We start from the raw sequence: 17,481 nt of genomic DNA, 5'->3' as shown, positions 1-17,481 counted from the left end.
ATATATCTAACATTTAGGTTTAAGCGTGATGTATGCTATGTCAGCGCCATTATTCAATTATATTTTGTTTTATGTCTTGGAATGTACCAGGCTACGCCACCCCCGGTTTTGTAAATTATCTTTTTTGTATTGGTGAAAACATTAATAAAAATTAAAGAAATAAAAAAAAAAAATGAGGGACAAATGAGGAGGAAAGACATCTTCCATTTGAGGATTATGGAGGCCACTGTGCTCTTAGGAACCTTAAGTGCAGCAGAATTTTTTTTGGAACCTTGGCCAGATCTGTGCCTTACCACAATTCTGTCTCTGAGCCCTTCAGGCAGTTCCTTTGATTCTCATTTGCTCTGACATGCACTGTGAGATGTAAGGTCTTATATAGACAGGTGTGTGGCTTTCCTAATCAAGTCCAATCAGTATAATCAACACAAGCTGGACTCAAATGAAGGTGTAGAACCATCTCAAGGATGATCAAAAGAAATGGACAGCACCCGAGTTAAATATATGAGTGTCAGTGCCCGTTCACACTACCGCGACTTGTCAGGCGACTTAGCCGCCTGACAAGTCGCGCTCCGTTCTGTACTATGGAACAGTTCTAATAGGAGCGACTCAAGTCGCTCCGACTTAGAAAAAGGTTCCTGTACTATTTTCGGGGCGACTTCAGGCGACTTCAGGCGACTTGCATTGACTTCTATACAGAAGTCATTTTGCAAGTCGCAGCTGAAGTCGTGTGCAGGTCGCGTCTGTGAGTCGCGCTGCAAGTCGCGTCGCCCCTGTGTGAACGGGCACTCACAGCAAAGGTTCAGTTTATCTTTTTTAATAAATCTGCAAAAATGTCAACAATTCTGTGTTTTTCTGTCAATATGGGGTGATGTGTGTACATTAATGAGGGGAAAAAAAAATAAACTTAAATGATTTTAGCAAATGGCTGCAATATAACAAAGAGTGAAAAATTTAAGGGGGTTTGAATACTTTCCGTCCCCACTGTATGTATATATATATATATATATATATATATATATTTATATTTTTTTTTTTAGCAGAGACCCTAGAGAATATAATGGAGGTCGCTGCAATATTTTATGTCACACTGCATTTGTGCAGCCGTCCTTCAAATGCAATTTTTTGGAACAATTACACTTAAATTAATAAAAAAAAAAAAACTGTAAAGTTACCCTAAATTATTTTTTTTGTATATTGTGAATGATGTTACACCAAATAAATAGATACCTAACATATCATGCTTTAAAATTGCGCCCACTCATGGAATGGCAACAAAATATGGTACTTTTTTACTTGTTCAAAGTTACGTAGGAGGTCTAGCACTAGAATTATTCTAGTTGACGCTTTTCCAATTTGTATTGGCAAGTCTCTAGCAGGAGCAAAGTTGCAGTGGTGAGTCTACAGTAAGAGCTCTGGAAGCCTACAGCATGACAATTCAGCCACAGTGCCTCCTGTGGTGGGAGGACTACATGCACAACATAACTGAACCAGAACTTGCAGCAGACTTGCAGAATGTTTGCAAAGAAAGTTGATCTGGAGTCATGCAATGCGGACTTGCTGCAATTGTGCAACAAACTTGTGAAGCCTGGTAAGTCTAGCAATAGCTTAGCAAGTCATTTTTAAACTTGTAGCTCAATTGCTTGCTATCTGGGACCCCCTTTCACACAGCACACAGGAACAGAGCTGAGGCTTTCAATCAGATGGAGATCCCTCCCCTGTCACCATTTTTCTCTTGGTGACAGAAAAATTTATCAGAAGTGATTCATGCTAATAGCAGAGGAACGAGGCAGCAGACAAATGTGACACTGTTCACATCTCAGCCCTTGTACACACAGTCGGACATTCCGACAACCAAATCCGTCGGATTTTGTCAGACGGATTTTGTCCGAAACTGTTGCATACACACGGTCGGACAAAGTTGTCAGAAAATCCGATCGTACTTAACGTGATGACGTTATTTCATTAGGACGGGACTATGTTCAGGCTAGTAGCCAATAGCTTTGGTTTAGGAATTTGATCTGAGCATGCGTGGCACTTTGTCCGATCGGAATTCTCTACACATGATCAGACAAAGTCCGATCGGATCATGTCAATTTTATAGACAAGTTGGAAAACTTGGTCCGTTAGATACTCCGACGGAAACAATCCAATGGAGCCCACACAGATTATCTGACAACATGGTCCGATCGGACACCTTCCGTCGGAATGTCCGACCGTGTGTACAAGGGCTTAGAGTATGGGGGGGCGACAATAGCAGTAAAATTGTGCAAATAGAATCGCGGGCTGCCCATAGGCCCAAAAGAAGCTCATGTAATTCTTTTGGGCAACAGGCGTCCAGTGATTCTGTTCGCGTGATTTTACCGCAATTTTCACTTGACGAATCATGGGAAAATAGCACTGCGTTTAAGGTGCTATTTAAATTAATGGGGAGCGCATGGGTGTCCCACGATTTGCCGATAAAGCGGGAACGTGGAGATGTGAACAGATTGACTCTCCCCCAGCTCCAGCATCAGCTCTTCACAGTCCTCTTTCCCCATTGCTAGGGATTGGCCTCCCTCCCTTGGGGGTGCTAATTACTAAGTGCACTGGGTATGACTATAACTCTAGTGCCTCTCATAATGCACCTTCCTATTTCTACATCCTATACAGCAGAGGTAGGCATAGCTCTCAACTGTCCCTAATTTTGAGGGATTGTCCCTGATTTGGAGCAATGTCCCTCTTTCCCTCATTCCTCCTCATTTGTCCCTCATTTTGGTCTGATCTATATAGATGTATATAAAATGCACTTTTTATCTTTCAAAAAGTGTTTTCCAGTGCTAAACCTTTCATCTGATTTCTAAATTGCTACATTTGTAAATTTTAAAAGCCAATATAAAGGAATAGTAGTGGTAAAAAAAAGCCCTTGTGGATTTAATGAACCTTTTTTTTGGTTAATTCTCCTTTAAGGGGGTGTGGCAGGGGGCGTGTCCTATGCCTACATACATTTGTTAGCAGGCATCCCTCATTCCCATCTCAAAATGTTGGGAGGTATGGGTAGGTAGCTGTTGTGGAACTACATTTCCCATGAGGCATTGCAAGGCTGGCAGTTACAATTACTCCCAGAGGCATGATGGGACTTGTAGTTCTGCAACAGCTGGAGGACCCCAGGTTGCCTACCCCTGCTATACAGCTTCTGTAACAAGAAAGTGGAGGTAAGATCATGAAAATGGATGTTGTTAGTACAATGTCTATCAGACAGCATTTCTGTAACTTCAGTTGGGCTTTGACCACTTGCCGACCGCTGAACGCCGATATACGTCAGCACAATGGCAAATGGGCATACCTGTGCGTCCCCTTTAATTGGCGGGGCTAGCAGGTGTGCGCTACTGCCGCGTACAGCGTGACCATGCCTGAAGAACTGGTGGACTCGATGTCCGCCAGTCTTCCAGTGATCGTGTCACAGAGCTTCAGAAAGGGGAGATGCCTATATAAACAAGGCATTTCCCCGTTCTGCCTAGTGACATGACAGAAATCAAGGCTCCCTGTCATCGGGAGCAGTGATCGCTGTTATGTGAGTGGAAGCCCATCCCCCCACAATTAGAATCACTCCCTAGGACACACTTAGCCCCTTGATCGCCCCCTAGTGGTTAACCCCTTCCCTGCCAGTGTCATTTACACAGTAATAAGTGCATTTTTATAGCACTGATCGTTGTATAAATGACAATGGTCCCAAAAGAGTGTCAAAAGTGTCCGATGTGTCTGCCATAATGTCGCAGTCACGATAAAAAACGCAGATTGCTGCCATTACTAATTAAAAAAATGTATACTAAAAATGCCATCTATCCTCTATTTTGTAGATGCTATAACTTTTGTGCAAACCAATCAATATACGCTTATTGCGATTTTTTTTTTTACCAAAAATATGTATAAGAATACATATCTGCCTATATATTTTTGGGGGATATTTATTATCTAGCAAAACATAAAAAAGGGGCAGCACAGTGGTGTAGTGGTTATCACTCTCATCTAGCAGCAATAGGGACACTGGTTCAAATCCTGATCGCAACACCATCTGCCTGAAGTTTGCATGTCCTCCCTGTGCCTGCATGCATCTCCCCCAGGCACCCCAGCCCCCCACACCCCAAAGACATGCCAGTAGGCCAATCAGATCCTGTCTATAAATTGGCCCTAGTATGTGTATTTGTGTATGTGCTTGTAAGCCCATCAGGACCCTGCTTGGTAAAGGACTGTGCTAAATCAAGATGCAATGCAACTCAAAAAATATTGCTCTTTTTTTCAGAATTGTCGGTCTATTTTTGTTTAAAGCTCAAAAAATAAAAATTGCAGAGGTGATCTCCAAAAGAAAGTTCTATTTGTGGGAAAAAAAGGACGTCAATTTTGTTTGGGAGCCGCGTCACATGACCGCGCAATTGTCAGTTAAAGCAACGCAGTGACGAATCGCAAAAAGTGCTCTGGTCAGGAAGGGGGTAAAATCTTCCAGGGCTGAAGCGGTTAAACCAGTCAGATTCAAGCTGCAATTTTCTTCTGTTTGTTCACAAATAAAAACAATAACCTGATTGGTTGCTAATGATGGCAGTTGCGTTTCCCCCTCTCCTCCAATGGTATAGCTGCATTCCATTCCTCCATTCGTCTCTATTACAGGCCTGGAAAATACTGCATGAAAATACCTCGCACCGCGGATTCTCACAGCTTTTACTAAAGATCTACGGTGCCCGCCAATGATTTTACATTTCTGACAGGCTTGCAGCACTGCATTACTTTCAATTAAGCTGAATTCACAAGCCGCATACCAGAGCAGTGCGGCTTTCAGGATCCAATAAGTCTACAGACACTGAGCTCATGTAATCAATGAGAAAAAATGAGCCCTGCGTTCGCTGTGAACAACTGGAGAAAGATTTCTAGCTCATTAAACACAGCGCGTTGTGTGTGAGGCGATGCGGAATAGCCGGGAGCCTGAGCTGATCTTTGGAGGTCTGCAGACAAAGATACTCGGCCTATTTACCGCTCGCCAAACTGAGCCTGAAAGAAAGGACATCGAGAAGCGAAACGCTACGTTTGTGTTCCTTCAGAAATTGTAGTGGGGGGGGGGGGCGCCATTTTATAAACTCCATATTCATGTGCAGCGCTGAATTCCTGTCAGATTCATTCACATATTCATACGTTCGTTTGCCAGTGGCTTAAAGGGAAAGTATAGTGTAATAGCATTGGGAGCATATATGGACATGGGATTGTAGGTCACACACTTAATGACTAAACTAATCATAAAATACACAACACAAAGATTTGGTATTAAAATGGCCGCAGCACCTTTATTGGTATTGAAATCTACAAGCTTTATTAAAATAACAATAAGTAATAAATGTATACTTAAAATTTGAAAAACAAACTCTAAAATTTGCTCAGTCATAGAACTTGAGCTATACATGAATAGATTTATAAAATACAAAGTCTCTCCTTGATTCAAGGTTGAAAAAAAACACATAATGGTGCCTGCGACTAAAGGGTGAGAGGGAATGGGAAGCTCAGAAAAGCCAACCCAGGACAACTGTGAGGGGAACCTGTCACATCTGGTTTTTATAGACCCCAACATGTGTGGAAAAACGTGTTTCCCGCCCAGAAGCCCTGTGACAAGCCCACGCTTTTGCTCTCTATTTTTTATTTATTTTTTAATTATAATTTAATAACTTTATTTAAAAACGTGGCGTCCACAAATCCATGTAGTGGGCTCTTAATTTGTGCCCACTTGTCATTCTCGCCACACACATGGCTCCCAACTGTCCCTGATTTGGAGGGACTGTCCCTGATTTGGAACAATGTCCCTCTGTCCTTCTTTCCCCCTCATTTGTCCCTCATTTTGGTCTGATCTATATAGTTGTATATAAAATGCACTTTTTATCTTTCAACAAGTGTTTCCCAGTGCTAAACCTTTCATCCAATTTCTAAATTGCTGCATTTGTAAATTTTAAAAGCCAATATAAATGAATAGTAGTGGTAAAAAATCCCTTGTGGATTTTAATAAAATTTATTTATTTTTGGTTAATTTTCCTTTACGGTGGTGTGACATGGGGCGTGTCCTATGCCTACATACGTTTGCTAGTTGGTGTCCCTCATTCCCATCTCAAAATGTTGGGAGGTATGCACACATATCGGTCACTTTATTAGATACACCTGTTTAATTTGCTTAGTAACACAAATTGCTAATCAGCCAATCACATGCATTTAAGCATTTAGGCGTGGTGAAAACGACTTGTAGAAGTTCAAAACGAGCATCAGAATGGGGAAAAAAGGGGATTGAACCACTTGCCGACCAGCCGCTGCAGTTGTACTGCGGCAGAATGGCTCGGCTGGGCGAAACGACATTATGTAACGTCGCTGCGGCCACTAGGGGCGCGCGCATGCCGCCTGCTCGCCCCCGGAGCCGATGCGAGTGCCCGGTGGTCACGATCACCGCTGGGCTCACACGATCACTCAGGGCTCACAGAAAACTGGGATCTGTGTGTGTAAATGCACAGTTTCTGGTTCTCTGAAGGGAGAAGTGACAGATCGTCTGTTCGTACAGCGTATGAACAGTGATCTATCTCTTCCCCTACACAATCCCCTCCCCCTTTCAGTTAGAACACACATTAGGGAACACAGTTAACCCCTTGATCACCCCCTAGTGTTAACCCCTTCCCTGCCAGTGAAATTTCTTACAATAATCAATGCATTTTTATAGCACTGATCGCTGTAAAAATGCCAATGGTCCCAAAAATGTGTCGAAATTGTCGGGTGTGCCCGCTATAATGTTGCAGCCCTGATAAAAATCACACATCGCCGCAATTACTAGTAAAAAAAAAAAGACATGTTCTTCAGGAAGTGTCAATCAATTCCCCGGTCCGGGATGAGCTCTATGAGGAAAGGTAGATGAGGATTATTAAATATCTCTATTCATGTGGAGATATTGGAGGTCTATAAGGTCCTGAAACGGAGGATCCTGCGAAACGCGTTGGACAACATACATCAACCTCACTTATATTTCTTAACAACGTTTGATGGACAGGTTAAAGTGGTTGTAAACCCCTTACAACCACTTTAAGCTACAGGTAAGCCTAGATTAAGGCTTATTTGTAGGTGCAAGAAATATCTCCAAAACCTAAAAGGTTTAGGAGATATTAGCAAGAATAGCGACGTAGATATCGGGAACAGGCGCACTGAGCATGCCGTTTCTATCCGTTTCTCCGGGTATCATGGCGGAGGTGACCGAGGACTGCTGCGGGGGCTTCAATCTCAGGAAAGTAATTCATAATGAGCTAGTATGCTGTGCATACTAGATCATTATGCCTTTGTCTTGCAAGGTGTCTTTTTTTTTTTTCTTAAGAGGCTTTACTTCCTTTTTAATGTTTTATGACCTATATGCATGAATTCAGATTCAGAATGCTTTATTACTCCCAAAGAGAAATTATTAAGATACAATTGCATTCAACAAGACAACACAAAGATCACAATAACAAGGCACAACAACAATAAAATTACCAAGTACTGTAATCATCCATACCACCATAGAATAAATAACCGATTGAAAAAATAACAGAAAATCAAACAACCAACATGCAAATTACATCACTTTCTCTAACATTACCCAAAAATCATTACCATAATGGAATTTTAACATTGTGTGGTTTGACTATATTCAATTATATGTTTTAAACTACTTTGGAATAAAACATTATGAACATTTTGAATTGATGTTTTCTTCTTTAGTGGCATATTTAACCACTTACGGACCGCCCGCCGCAGTTTTACAGCGGCTGTTTGAAGGAGGATATTGTTGTTATGGCAGCAGCTAGCTGCCATAACCCCAGTATCCCCTTCTTCAGCGGGCAGTCCGCTACAATATAAAAGTGGTCCCTGGGGCAGATTCTCCGCGAGATCACTTTATTGGTGGCAGGAGTGGGCCCCCCTCCCGCGGAGATCCACCGCTTACCGGAGCTGTCGGCAGCGGCGGAGGCGATCGCGTCCTTCCAGTAGCTGTGTATGGAGACGAGTGAGCGGAAGCGACATCAAAACAGCTCTTAAAGGGACAATTTTTTTTAATGATTTTTTTTTAAATTACAATTTATTTTATTTTATTTTTATTGCATTTTAGTCTAAATATGAGATCTGAGGACTTTTTGACCCCAGATCTCATATTTAAGAGGACCTATCATGTTTTTTTCTATTATAATAGGAGTGGGAATAAAAGTGAATTTTTTTTTTAAAAACAGTGTAAAAATAAAAAATAAAAGGTAAAATAAATAATAATAATAAAAAATGTTTTTTTAAATGTGCCCCGTCCCACCGAGCCTGCGCGCAGAAGCGAACGCATATGTGAGTAGCACCCACATATGAACACAGTGTTCAAACCACACATGTGAGGTATCACTGCGATCGGTAGAGCAAGAGCAATAATTCTAGCCCCAGACCTCCTCTGTAATCTAAAACATGCAACCTGTAGAATTTTTTAAACATCGCCTATGGAGATTTTTAAGGGTAAAAGTTTGTCGCCATTCCACGAGCGGTCGCAATTTTGAAGCATGACATGTTGGGTATCAATTTCCTCGGCGTAACATTATCTTTCGCAATATAAAAAAATGGGCTAATTTTACTGCTGTCCTATTTTGTTATTTAAAAAAGTTAATTTTTTCCAAAAAAAGGGCACTTGTAAGACTGCTGCACAAATACGGTGTAAAAAAAAAAGTATTGCAATGACCGCAATTTTATTCTCTAGACCATGGGTCTTCAAACTATGGCCCTCCAGTTGTTCAGGAACTACAATTCCCATCATGCCTAGTCATGTCTGTGAATGTCAGAGTTTTACAATGCCTCACGGGATGTGTAGTTTCGCAACAGCTGGAGGGCCGTAGTTTGAGGATCCCTGCTCTAGGGGGTTAGAAAATATATATATATAATGTTTGGGGGTTCTAATACATTTTCTAGCAAAAAAAAACTGTTTTAAACATGTAAACACCAAAATCTCAAAACGAGGCAGGTCCTTAAAGAGGAAGCAAAGGCAGTTGAAAAAAAAAAAGCAACCTGCAAGGCAAAAGCATAATGAGCTAGTATGCATAGCATACTAGCTCATTATGTATAACTTACCTGAGAACAAAGCCCCCAAAGCGGTCCTCCGTCTTCATGTTCGCCGCTGCCATGTATCCCAGAGAGATTCCGGGTCTCGCTGCTCCGTTGCTGTGATTCGCCGGAGCCGCGATGATGTCACTCCCGCACATGCACACGGGCACGAGCGGCATATCGCTGCGATCTGTGGCCTGCCCAGTGCGCCTGCACGCCGCTGTCTACGGCGCATATGCTGTAGACAGCAGTGGCTGTCTTTTTGTAAATATCTCCTAAACCGTATAGGTTTAGGAGATATTTTTTAGACCTACAGGTAAGCCTTAATCTAGGCTTACCTGGAGGTCAAAGTGGTTTGTAAGGGTTTACAACCACTTTAAGTGGTTAACCACTTAAATATAAGTATAGTGGCATATTTAACCGTACAGCAAAATGACAGTGGCAAAGTGGTTGTGTTATAGTGACTGGACATCATATGACGTGATCAGGACAACATAGCTGACATGCGCCCATGGGGGGCGCGCAGCATGGCAGTCGGAGGTGCTGTGTGTCAGTCTGACACACCGCAACTCCGATTTGTGATATGAAGCCTCTGACAGTAGTATTGCTCGATGATAGTCTTTATTGTCAAATGCCAGACAAATACAGGAATTGCAGTTGACGCGTTTCACAAGTATTTAGTTTGCTTGTTCACACCATCGATATACTCTCTGTGAAGGCTATTTAAGGTGATCACCTGAATCGGGCTACATCCAGAACCACCTTTCTCAGATGAATACATCATGCAAATATAAAACATCTCAACTGACATATATAAAAACATTTCATGGACTACTAACAGACAACAAAAATAGATAAAAACAAAAACTATTGATAGAAAGGGAAAAAAGGAAGAAACAAAGAGTGTTTAAACTCAAAAAACTTTCTACTTAATAAACAAACACACACGTGTATAATAAATATATGAAAGATTAATGGGCACTTAAAAAGATATAATTGACTAACAGACCACAAACAATACTAAAGAACAATGAAATAAATACCCAAAAATAGTGATGGACGAACTTCCGACGGGACGTTTCGCGAAAGCGAAATGCGAACGGACCCAAACGTTCGCGAAACCGAACGTTCGCCGCGGGCCCCATTGACTTCAATGGGAGGCGAACTTTGCAAACCTTCATGTCGAATTTGCGGCCACGTGGTAATTATTAGGGGGTAAAACGTAGTCCCACCATCTGGACAATGACATAATACATGTATGAGGTGAATTTGGGATCGATAACTACAAGCATTTTTATTTTATTTGGGAAATTGTTCTAACAATTCAGGACTATGGAGCTAATGAAGGCAATGGAGGAGAGGGAAGGTCAGGGACCAGGGTAGGCAAAGAAGAGGGTGCAGGAGATGATCACCAGCAGCGTGACATACCGGAATGACACATGCACCGTGATAGAGGCATCTGACAGCAGCACCGTAATACAGAGCACTGACAGCAGCACCGTGACATACAGCGCTGACAGCAGCACCGTGACATACAGCGCTGACAGCAGCACCGTGACATACAGCGCTGACAGCAGCACCGTGACATACAGCGCTGACAGCAGCACCGTGACATACAGCGCTGACAGCAGCACCGTGACATACAGCGCTGACAGCAGCACCGTGACATACAGCGCTGACAGCAGCACCGTGACATACAGCACTGACAGCAGCACCGTAAGCAGCCCCAGGAGGAAGTCAGCACAGCACAGGGATGGTGTGATCCCCTCATAATAAGAACCCCCAGGAGGAAGTCAGCACAGCACAGGGATAGTGTGATCCCTTCATAATAAGAACCCCCAGGAGGAAGTCAGCACAGCACAGGGATATCATAAGCAGCCCCAGTAGAAATATGACACCGCTCAACCTCTTCAAAGAGGAGGGTAGGGGCATATAGTACGGTGTGCTTTTTTGGGTCAAGGAAGTGAGCAGACTGTACGTCAGTCCCTATACCGCTGAAGGACTGCTGCAGTATAGGGCAGCGGTCAGCAGTGGTGCACGTCAACCCTATCTATTGTGGACCTATAGCGGTCCTTACAGAACAGCAGACTGTACCACACTCAAGCCTATGTACCGTAGCACCCTATACCAAGTTACCAGTCCTTATAAGAACTTTTGTGGACCAAGCAGGTTGTGTATTAGTGTTTAGCAGACTGTACGTCAGTCCCTATACCGCTGAAGGACTGCTGCAGTATAGGGCAGCGGTCAGCAGTGGTGCACGTCAACCCTATCTATTGTGGACCTATAGCGGTCCTTACAGAACAGCAGACTGTACCGCACTCAAGCCTATGTACCGTAGCACCCTATACCAAGTTACCAGTCCTTATAAGAACTTTTGTGGACCAAGCAGGTTGTGTATTAGTGTTTAGCAGACTGTACGTCAGTCCCTATACCGCTGAAGGACTGCTGCAGTATAGGGCAGCGGTCAGCAGTGGTGCACGTCAACCCTATCTATTGTGGACCGATAGCGGTCCTTACAGAACAGCAGACTGTACCGCACTCAAGCCTATGTACCGTAGCACCCTATACCAAGTTACCAGTCCTTATAAGAACTTTTGTGGACCAAGCAGGTTGTGTATTAGTGTTTAGCAGACTGTACGTCAGTCCCTATACCGCTGAAGGACTGCTGCAGTATAGGGCAGCGGTCAGCAGTGGTGCACGTCAACCCTATCTATTGTGGACCGATAGCGGTCCTTACAGAACAGCAGACTGTACCGCACTCAAGCCTATGTACCGTAGCACCCTATACCAAGTTACCAGTCCTTATAAGAACTTTTGTGGAACAAGCAGGTTGTGTATTAGTGTTTAGCAGACTGTACGTCAGTCCCTATACCGCTGAAGGACTGCTGCAGTATAGGGCAGCGGTCAGCAGTGGTGCACGTCAACCCTATCTATTGTGGACCGATAGCGGTCCTTACAGAACAGCAGACTGTACCGCACTCAAGCCTATGTACCGTAGCACCCTATACCAAGTTACCAGTCCTTATAAGAACTTTTGTGGACCAAGCAGGTTGTGTATTAGTGTTTAGCAGACTGTACGTCAGTCCCTATACCGCTGAAGGACTGCTGCAGTATAGGGCAGCGGTCAGCAGTGGTGCACGTCAACCCTATCTATTGTGGACCGATAGCGGTCCTTACAGAACAGCAGACTGTACCGCACTCAAGCCTATGTACCGTAGCACCCTATACCAAGTTACCAGTCCTTATAAGAACTTTTGTGGACCAAGCAGGTTGTGTATTAGTGTTTAGCAGACTGTACGTCAGTCCCTATACCGCTGAAGGACTGCTGCAGTATAGGGCAGCGGTCAGCAGTGGTGCACGTCAACCCTATCTATTGTGGACCGATAGCGGTCCTTACAGAACAGCAGACTGTACCGCACTCAAGCCTATGTACCGTAGCACCCTATACCAAGTTACCAGTCCTTATAAGAACTTTTGTGGAACAAGCAGGTTGTGTGTTAGTGATTAGCAGACTGTACGTCAGTCCCTATACCGCTGAAGGACTGCTGCAGTATAGGGCAGCGGTCAGCAGTGGTGCACGTCAACCCTATCTATTGTGGACCGATAGCGGTCCTTACAGAACAGCAGACTGTACCGCACTCAAGCCTATGTACCGTAGCACCCTATACCAAGTTACCAGTCCTTATAAGAACTTTTGTGGAACAAGTGAGTTGTGAATGTTTAGCAGACTGCAGCAGAAGGGCAGCAGTCAAGTATAATATCCTTTCTATATTTGGAAGAAAGAATATTATACATGTACAAGCCTATTACTGTACCACTGATACCAGTCCTGAAAAGAACCTTTGTGGAACTAATAATAACAGCAAGTCTTTAAAATTACCCTCACTGCCTGACAACACTGCTTCCTTCCTGTCCCTATACAAATTGGCAAAAAAAGAGAACGATTAGTGGTTACTGGAACAGCTCTTTTGTGGACCTTGATAGTAACAGCTAATGATGATGATGATGATGATGATGATGAAAGACTAATCTGGCTGTCCCTGTAGCATACACCGTCCTTTCCCTTTCTCTAAACTAACAAAAGACACTCAGGCTGCTGCAAGAATCAGCAGCACAGCAAACCTATCAACACCTAACACCTATACCAGTCCTGAAAAGAACTTTTGTGTACCAAATAGCTAGTGGTTTATCTCTCCCTACTCCACACAGGAACCTGTCCCTATCGTAACAGAAGAAAGAATGTAAAATGGCCACCGGATCGGGTGTATTTATAGGTTAGGGGGAATGTCCAAGTGTCCATGTGCTGTCATGTCTCAATTGGCTGTCCTGTATCACATGATAAACGTGTCACCAAAGGTTAAAGTTCTTGTATACATTAAACACGTAAGTCCGCCGCGGCGAACGACGGAAAAAGGCGTTCGAACGTGCGGACCGCGAATGTCGGAAATTCGCCGCGAAACGACCGCCGGGCGAAACGTTCGTCCATCACTACCCAAAAATGCTCCAAAAGTATATCAAAAACAGACTGGAAAACAAAATGCTAAACACACACCAATATCAAACATACATAGATATATGAATACATCTATATTTGTCCTGTAAAATGCAAACTTTTGTCGTGCTGATTAACTACTTAAGGACTGGGCCTCTTTCTGTGATTTGTTGTTTACAAGTTAAAAACAGGGGTTTTTTACTAGTAAATTACTTAGAACCACCAAACGTTATACAGGTTTTTTTTTCTAACACCCTAGAGAAGGCGGTCATTGCAATACTTTCTGTCACACTGTATTTGTGCAGCCATCTTACAAGCGCACTTTTTTTGATCAAAATTTTTTTGGGGGAATTAAAAAATAAGACAACAGTAAAGTTAGCCCAATTTTTTTAATGTTGTGAAAGATAATGTTACGCCGAGTAAATTGATATCCAATATGTCACTTCAAAATTGCGCCCACTCGTGGAATGGCGACAAACTTTTACCCTTAAAAATCTCCATAGACGACGTTTAAAAAATTCTACAGGTTGCATGTTTTTAGGTTACAGAGGAGGTCTATGGCTAGAATTATTGCTCTCGCTCTACCGATCGCATCGATACCTCACTTGTGTGGTTTGACCACCATTTTCATATGCGGGCACTAGTCATATACATACGTTCGCTTCTGCATGCGAGATCTTCGGGATGGGGCATGTTTAAAAATAGTTTTTTTTAATTTATTTTACCTTTTTTTTTTTTACACTGTTTTAAAAAAAAAAGTCACGTTTATTCCTATTCCAAGGAATGTAAACATCCCTTGTAATAGAAAAAAGCATGACAGGGCCTCTTAAATATAAGATCTGGGGTCAAAAGGACCTCAGATCTCATATTTACATTAAAATGCAATAAAAAAAATGTTGTTATTTAAAAAATGAAAAAAAAAATGTCCCTTTAAGAGCTATAGGCGAAAGTGACGTTTTGACGTCGCTTCCGCCCTGCAATGATATGGAGATGGGTGGGGGCCATCTTCCTCTCACTCATCTCCAGTAAGGGGACAGAGACGATCGCCTCCAACGCTGCCGACGGCTCCAATAAGAGGCGGAGTTCACCAGATCGTGGCAGGAGGGGGGGGGGCACTCCCACCGCCGATAAAAGTGATTTTGCGGCCAATCCGCTGCAGAGACCACTTTTACCTTGTAGTGGACCGCCCGCTGAAAAAGAGGATACCGGGGTTATGCCAGCTAGCTGCTGCCATAACGCTATCCTCCTTCAAAATCATCACGTAAAACGACGGTGGGCGGTCCGGAAGTGGTTAAGATTCAACAAGAAAGTCTCCAGAGAGCCAATTTTCACATCCACTCTAAAGATCAGATCATCTATGTACCCATGGAGCATTTTGATCGATGATCTGAAAGGATTATTGACCCCATATATGGGGTGGTGTTCCCACCACCCCATATGTAATTTGGCTAGTGATGGTGAAAATGTGGCTCCCATAGCTGCTCCACACTTTTGTTGAAACCAATCCCCAATAAAGGTAAAGAAATTGCGTCTCAACAGGTATTGAGGAACATCCAAGACGATCTATACTCGATACTGTAATCAGTGTCACCTTCCAAATAGAAGGCAACTGTCAGGAATCCGTCCGTTCCGTACGATCGACTTTCCGTACGCGCACTCGTGCCGCGGGTCGTCGTGGGGTGCGAGCGTCTTCCAACGCGCGCGGGTGCACGTCGATCGTATGTGCGTGCGGTACACGCACGCACGGACGAGCGTTAGCTCGATTGGCGCCAGTGGCCCTTTTTAAAGGCGCAGTTACAGTGGTTCTGTGCTGTCTCGTCTGCAGCTAGTGCCTGAAAATACCTGCTTACCTGCCTGCTACCTATCTGATATCTGACCCGGCTCCGTTTGACCTTGCTGACCTCTCCTGCTCCGACCCCGGCTTGTTTGACCCTTCTTGGACTGATTTCCTGTTGCCGAACCCCTGCTTGCACCTGATATCTCTGCTGTCTCCTGCCTGTTCCTGTATATGCTACCTTGCATCCAGAGGTTCCATCCATCCTGATCCGGTGGCCTGCAGCCTTCTGCTTCCCTGCTACAGAGAGTTCCTGCTTCAGAGGATCCTCATCTCCCGACACCTGCTGCTGCACCTGGCTGGACTCTCCTACCCCACTGCGCTCCGGTCTCCCTGTTCCCATTCCAGTGAGACCAGAACCAGAGCCGTAAGAGAGGTCCCCTTCCACTAAGTCAGACTCAATACCCAAGGTTCTTAACAGTACGAGACAGCCATGTCTGAGTCTGCGGAAGGGGCCTCCGCCATGAAGGAGATTTGCTCTCACCTTGCGGCTCTCACCCAGGCCGTGAAGTCCCTTCAGGATGGCTACACCAGATTGGAGGAGCGGGTCCAGCATCTCTCCATTTCGGGGTCTCCAGACACCACACATCAGCCTCCTGCTGCCCAGCCTGCAGCTCATTCGGCAGTCATGATGCTCCCACCTGAGCCTAGGGTTCCCATTCCGGAAAGATTTTCTGGGGACCGCTCCAAGTTCCGGGCTTTTCGCAATGCCTGCCAGCTTTACTTTGCCCTCCAGCCCAGGACTTTTTCGCTGGAGGCAACTAAGGTGGGATTTGTCATTTCTCTCCTGCAAGAAGAACCTCAGTCCTGGGCCCACCATCTCCCGGAGAATGACAGTCCCCTTACACAGACTCTCTCCATCTTCTTCGAAGGGATGGCACAGCTTTATGATGATCCCCAACGGGCTGCCACCGCAGAATCCGCATTAACTGCGCTCCAGCAAGGCCGTAGGACGGCTGAGGACTATGTCTTGGACTTTAGATGCTGGAGCGCAGATACCCAGTGGAATGAGTCGGCCCTCAGACACCAATTCCGCATGGGCCTGTCTGAAGGTCTCAAGGACGAGTTAGCTCGCGTTGGCACTCCCGACGCCTTAGAGGACTTGATTGCTTTGGCCATTCAGATAGACCGCAGACTTCGCGAGCGTAGGGCCGAACGCTCTTCCCAACCACTGAGACCTGCCTGGATGACGGCCAGGACCCCATCTTCCACACCTTTCTTCTCTCCTCTCCCTCAAAGAGGACCTGCCAGTGTGCCTCCTGCTCCTGAGGAACCTATGCAGCTTGGACTTCTCCGACCTTCCCTGTCTCCTGAAGAGCGAGCCCGCCGCCGTCAGATGAACTTGTGTCTATACTGTGGCGGCTCCGGACATTATGTGGCCAACTGTCCGGTGAAGTCACGTAAGTGCCTCTCTTCAGTGTCTCGCAGTACCTGTATCCTTCCCTCCAACTCTCTCCATGTTGCCCTTCTGCTCTCGTTTCAGCTTTCGGGAAGAACGATCCACGTCAACGCCATCCTTGACTCCGGAGCCTGCGGTTGCTTCATTGATTCCGCCTTCACCGACCTACATTCCATTCCACTCAAGCAAAAGACTCATGGACTCGCTATCTTCTTGGCTGATGGTTCCCAGATTAAGTCCGGCCGAGTCACCCAGGAGACCCTTCCACTACCTACCTCCACCTCTTGCCAACACACGGAACTGTTGATCCTTGATGTAATTTCATCCCCACTCTTTCCTGTGATTCTGGGCATCCCATGGCTGCAGGCCCACAATCCCTCCATTAACTGGACTTCGGGGGAGGTGAAGTTCCTCTCCTCTTACTGCCAGGACCACTGCTTTTCAGGGGCTTCTGAACAATCCGGAACTCTTCTCTGCCTAGACCCAGATCTGGACTCATGCCAATCCGTCCCCGAGCCTTACCATGAGTTTCTGGATGTTTTCAGTAAACGGGGGGCTGATTCCTTACCCCCGCATCGCCCCTACGACTGTCCCATAGAGCTCCTCCCTGGGGCAGAGATCCCGTTTGGACGTGTCTATCCGTTATCCGAGAAGGAACAGGAGGCTCTG

This window comes from Lithobates pipiens, unplaced genomic scaffold, assembly GCF_037356315.1.
Source record: "Lithobates pipiens isolate NorthernLeopardFrog02 unplaced genomic scaffold, aLitPip1_a1.2 Scaffold_10, whole genome shotgun sequence".
Lineage (NCBI taxonomy): Eukaryota > Metazoa > Chordata > Amphibia > Anura > Ranidae > Lithobates > Lithobates pipiens.
This window is presented reverse-complemented; position numbering follows the sequence as displayed.